This window comes from Brassica napus, chromosome A3 (genome assembly GCF_020379485.1).
Source record: "Brassica napus cultivar Da-Ae chromosome A3, Da-Ae, whole genome shotgun sequence".
In the NCBI taxonomy this organism is placed as follows: domain Eukaryota; kingdom Viridiplantae; phylum Streptophyta; class Magnoliopsida; order Brassicales; family Brassicaceae; genus Brassica; species Brassica napus.
Window position 1 is genome coordinate 25,126,412 of NC_063436.1, and position 6,541 is coordinate 25,132,952.

General features: G+C 30.5%; 1 pseudogene; it reads left to right on the forward strand.

The window, feature by feature from the left end:
• Window positions 1-1,380: 1,380 nt before the first annotated feature.
• Window positions 1,381-5,701, forward strand: LOC106442610 (annotated as a pseudogene).
• Window positions 5,702-6,541: the final 840 nt, after the last annotated feature.

The following is a 6,541-nucleotide window of genomic DNA, read 5'->3' on the forward strand; positions in this document are numbered from 1 at the left end:
ACTTATGTAATTTCTTAATAATTTGTATCTTGTTATAACATAAATTTTATGTAATTTCGTAATCATTTGTATCTTGTTATAACATAAATTTTAAACTATGGATCACAAAATTTCAATGTGAGGTTTTTAACAACTTTAGGGGGTGTTAGTGGGGATGAGATTTATAATGAGTCTAAATCTAGTGTTATTGGTTTATAGATTCTCATATTCTCATTAAAATCTATTGTTATTGGTTTGATGATTCTATAATTCTATACAAAATCATTTATTATTCAAAAAGTTTAGATTTTAATGATTCTACAAATCTATTAAAGTAAGTGTTATTGGGAATTGAATTCTTATCATTTTAACTCACAAATTAAGATTTTGAGAATACTACATGTTTACCTTGAATTCTTAGAATCATTACATTACTTTATTTTCATAGATTTTCACAATATACAAAATTCTCTACATCTCTTTCCAAATTTAACAAATCTCTATAAAAATCTAAGTCCCCTAACACCCCCTTAGTCATTTATATTCGTTTTTAAAAATTCAAAATACAACATACAGGAAAAAAAATCTAATTTTTTATTATATAGTTAATGTGGTTGTTTAATTTATTTTAATAAGTTATTTTTTTTTAAATGATAGAGAATAGACTAAGTTTTATCAAATCTTTATTATTCAAATCATTAATTGTCATATATACTTTAGCCACATTAGGTAATTCCGTGATTTTTATTTAAGGAAACAATGAAGAACATTTATGATTAATTTATGGTTAGTTTAATAAAAAGCTTATTATATATTTATATGGACCAATATATTTTTCTAATGATTCTAAGAATGATTGTGGTGATGACATGTGGCTACAAAAATATGTTCTAATGCTTCTCTTTTAATATATAGGGGATAACATCATCATCTTTATGTTAATTAATCTTAATTCATGCCACATGTACAAAGTAACAATTAATAGGGTGGAAACTAGATAATCTGGTTCGATTGATTTTAGCATTATTAAATGGGTCGATCTATAATTAACAACCATATTTTAAAAAATCAGATCCGACCCAATACATCTAACCCGACCCAAGCCATATTAGCTTATCTTCCCCTAAATTATTTCCGACAACTAACCCAGAATCACCTATCGAAGTTACAAACAATGAAAAGATTGAGACTTTCGGAGAGAGAAAACAGAGTGTGAGATGGGAAGGAGAACCATAGAAGAATAAAACTCACTACAAATGCATCTGTAAGACTGTAACTCCAAGGATGAAACTTGGCTTCAACCCATAGAGCCATTAAAAGAGGCTTTTGTGCTTAGCTTAGCATCTTAAGGAATGCTAGTAGAAATTGAGGTGGCATAGAAATAGCAAAGCTCAAACGGCAATGGCACGATGTGTTACTCATCGGAGCTTTATTTTCTTCACCGCGGAGCCGATATTGATTCATCTTGTTGCGGCTCAGATTCTGAGGAAGAGGAGGAGACGACTCAAGGGATATGGATTGGTACAGCGTAGCAGCGTAATCCTTATTCTCTCTCTCTCCATTATTGTCTGCATCTCTTTTCTGAATTTTGATCATATGGTGTTTTATTTATGTTGCAGCTATCGGACAATTGCTTTATCCTCGTGATTTTCTTTCTAGGTTAGTTGTCTGGGAAATGATTTAGGGAAAGACGAGTTAATATGGCTGGGTTAGATGTCTTGGGTCGGATCTAATTTTTTAAAATGTGGTTCAAGTTTTATTAATTACAGTTTGACCCCTTTTTTTTTTAAACATCTTAACTTTATTAATATCAAAAGAGAGTTAACAGAGAACCAGAATCGAAACATACAACAAATACATTTTTAAGCTGAACATGATAATAGAAAAGTAATAACACGATGCTTCCTAACTCTATTGCAGGATAGACTGATTCGCTAACTTTTTCTATTGTTGTTCTCGGTCTTATATGATCTTGTGTTTGGCTGTCATCCATTGTGATCCAACACCTTTCATCACTTAATAGATCAGGAGGCACGATCCATTTGTTATATCGTTACCCATTCCATACACTCCCGCTGCACGAGATAACATGTTTTGTTGTAATCTCTATCCATTTCCAAAGAAACCCCTCATATTGACCTTGATAATCATTTGAAACCATCATCTTCCACCACATGTCTTCGCACAACCAATCCATCTTTCCTCCTATTATCAAGTAAAGACGTGACCCATCTCCTTGACGTAGTGAAGACACAATCATCCATATCAAATTCTTAAACGAATATGATATCCATATTAGTCCCCACAGCCATGGCGGTTTAAGATTCCTTCTTTTGTTCCAAAGGACTAGTGATTCTTTTGAGGAACTTATGGGAGATAATAAACCGTCGTGCCTGACTAGCCACGGAAACACGCCGACAACGCAGAACATCCAAGTTCTGTTTGTCCGAAGATGATACTCAACAGTTAAGGAGGTAATAGACTCACCAATTAGGGAGAAACTGAATTCGTGAAAGATCTGATCCAAATCCCATACCGGCGCAATGAACCAATAGATAACCACCAGACTGTTTGTCCATGACGAGACAATTTCACCACGGCGGCGGGAAGGGAAGAGACACTGTGACGAGAAGACATGTCGCTTGAAACGAAAATACGTCGAAGATAATGATTTCGATGAAACCATACTTAATGATACAATACACTATAACACAGATAAATTGAAAACAATAATTAAAAACGAGTACGAACCGACGCCGGAGTCGGTGCCGGCCGGTAGTTATCGCCGAGAAAAGTTTGTTCTGTTTTGTCGCCTTTGGGAGAGAAGAGGTGCGACTTTTTTTTTGACCCTATTTATTAATGATAAAATCAATTAAACCTGATTATGTAGTTTTCACCATATTAATTTTTACTTTGTATATGTGACATGAATTAACATAAAGATGGTGATATTATTGACATATTAGATATTTACCACCATATTACACCAAGTACACTGACAATTTTTCCAAAATTTTATTTTCTATTATAAAACTTTGTACTAGTCATCATTTTATTTTATTTTTACTATTTTTATAAATAAAAAAATATCAATTTATACAAAAGAATAAGAAAGTATACATGCATATTTAAGATTAAAAAAATACAACTGAAATTAACGAAAATTGCAATTTATTTCAGCACAAAAAATATTGTGGTTAAATTTAAGAAGTAAATACAATTAAAAATACACAAGTATTAACTAAATAGACTAGATATTATATATCTAAATTACATGTCTAATTAAAATAATATATCTATTCTTTAAACAAATGGTACCTATTAATTACAAAATAATTGAATTAAATAATAATATTAATACTTTAAAATATATTTATGTTGTCAATATTTCTATGTGCGCATGAGTAAGGGAAAATCAACTACCATATATTGATTATATTTGCTACAAAGTATTAAAGTATGATTTTCTTTGTATAAATAAAAAAGGTATACTCATGTCTTATGGATATGCATCAAATTAATGTTTTCCAGATTTTTAATCATTAGATAAACAAATAAATGATTATTGCCAAATAAGTATTTAAAAAAAAAGAAGATTATTGCCAAATACAACAACTTTTGTTTCTTTAATAATAAAAGCTGTAGGCTAGGCTACTTAAAGATATGGAGTTATTATCTCTTAATATATTACTCCCTCCGTTTCATATTAAGTGTCGTTGTAGAAAAAATTTTCGTTACAAAATAAGTGTCGTTTTCGATTTTTAATGCAAATTTTATTAATTTTATGCCGTGATTTATTTTTCTATTGGTTTAAATATGGTTAGGTGTATAGGTAATTGTATTTTATATAGGAAATATACAAAATTAATTGTTTCTTAATTTGTGTGCACAAGGTCAAAATGACACTATGAAACAGATGGAGTATTATAGTCTTTTTTGAGGGAGTGATCTCATGCAACTGATCTTCGAGCGCCTTGGATTTGCTGATTTCGAACGAGCAAGATCAGTTTGTTCGTCTTGGCTATCTGGTGCGAGACAATCTAAGCCGAACAATAAGATCCCTTAGATGATTCTAATCCCGAGAAAAAGAATTACTGTCTCTTGTTAAATCCTGAAGATAAAGAAGAAAAGCTCTACAAAACTCACCATCTTGGCGATGACTTTGCAGATAGTTTATGTTTGGCGACTTGTGGAAGCTGGCTTTTGATGGATCCTAGTAATTACGCAAACAGGGAAGACCCTGTTTATATTTTAAATCTTTTAACCTGCGAGAGGATCAATTTACCTCCTACATCATCGGATTGACGACGATTTTACTCTCCGATATTGTGGATAAACGATAAAACCAAAGATTACCTTGTTATAGGAGATACTCTCGTTTATTTGAAGAAAAGTTATAACTCGTGGAAACAAATCTCGGAAAGGTTGTCAGGTATCCGAGACATGGTATTCAAAGATCACAAGCAATTTTGTCTCACCATTGATGAACTCTGTGTTTTCGACTTTTCTGGTGGTGAATCTCCGCTGCAAGTTTCCGGAGTTAGCCTAGGAGGGGGATGCGTAAAACTACAAAAAATAACACGGATAAGATTGCCTCGAATTCCATTACCCGTCCAAGAGGTTCGCAGGAGGAATAATGTGGTAGTCACTTTACGAGGACATGTCTTAATTGTTAGGAGCAAAAGTCCTTTTATGTCTGAGACATGGAACTTTAGAATCTTTAAGATGGATTCATCAGATGGGAAGATTAAGTGGGAGAAAATTTTTTCTTTGGGAGATGAAGCGATTATTTTAGATTTGGGTATTACGGTGCTTGCTAAGGACCTGGAAGGTGTCACTAGTAACTCAATTTACTTCGCTGCTCATGAGATAAATTGGTACGACACTGAAATATTTGTATTCCATCTCGATACAAAGAAGGTTGAACAACTACCACAACTTTTTTCTTCCACTGTTTCATTCTATGAAGCTCATTGGTTCTTACCAAGTTTCAGGAATGATTGATCCTATATGTTTTTATATAAATAGGTTTGCTGCTATGTAAACTAGATAAGGAACTCGCATGCAAATTTATATTATAAAATAAACTTATCATATTTTATAAAATAAATATATCATATTTTATAGAAAACTATTTACAATTGTTTTCAAATAAATACGTGGATGTGCTACAAAAATATCTTGTATTCAGCTGTATTCCAATTTTTCAAGTCTAAGCTAAGATATAATAATAACAAATAGGAATTTCCGTGTTCATATGTGTTTTTTTAAAGCAATGAATCTCTCTCTTTTATAGTTATGTGTGACTGTTGTTATTTTTTTGATGTAGTTTGTTAATACCACAACTCCTTATAAAGAAGACTAATAATATGCGAAGTAAATGGAGTTACTAGTGACGCCTTCTTGTTCCTTAGCAAGCACTGTAATTCCCAAATCTAAAATAATCGCTTCGACTATTGTAATTTTTGGTGCTAACTATTGCGATTCTTGTTTACATATCTGATTGTCAACCAGTATAATTTTGTGAAATTTGATGATTTTAATAGTTGAGAGGATTTTACGAGTTAACTAGATTTTAAAATTTTTATCAAATACTTTTACATAGATTTTCATTACTTGTGTATAGAATTCTATTGATTGTTATTAACTTTTGAAGTAAGAAATTATGGTGGTACAAAAAAAAAGAAATAAAATCATTTCAATTAAGGCAATTCTTAAACAACTTTAAAAAAAAATTTGTCACAAAAAAGATCTCAAGAAATAAAATGACCAAAAAATTAATTTCTACTTCTTACTTTATAGATATATAAATAATAAAAAATATTTTTTATATAATTTCGAAATATATGCTTTAAATTTGTATTTTTTGTAAAGAAATTTTGAATTTTTATTTTTAATTTTTTTTAAAAAAAAATCGAAAGTGCTTTTTAAAATAATTTTTACAATTTTTATTTAAATTTTTTAATATTTTTCTATTTTTGTAAGTTGTGAATTGTATTATGTTAAAGTTGTGATTTGTTTATTATTTCATTCTTCAATTTGAGTTTTTGTATGTGAGTGTATTTTATTACATTGATTTCAGAAATCTTATGGGTATAGATGATATTCTCAAAGTTGAGTACTATGAGTAAAAGCAAAGAAAATTTACATCCCAATAACAATAGATTTAAAAAGAATCTTAAAATCAATGAAAACTAAACTTTTCCAATAATTAAAGATTTTGAGTGGAATTTAAAAATCATCACCCCAATATCAATGGATTCTATGTAGATTTTAAAAATTCACAAACCAATAACAGTGGAATCTCAAAATTTAATAATTCCTCTAGAATTCTTTGCCCAGTAACCCCCCTAAGAATTATACTGGTTGACAATCAGATATGTAAACAAAGAATCGCAATAGTTAGCACCAAAAACTACAATAGTCGAAGCGATTATTTTAGATTTGGGTATTACAGTGCTTGCTAAGGAACAAGAAGGCGTCACTAAGAACTCCATTTACTTTGCTGCTCATGAGATAAATTGGTATGACACTGACATCTTTGTATTCAATCTCGATACAA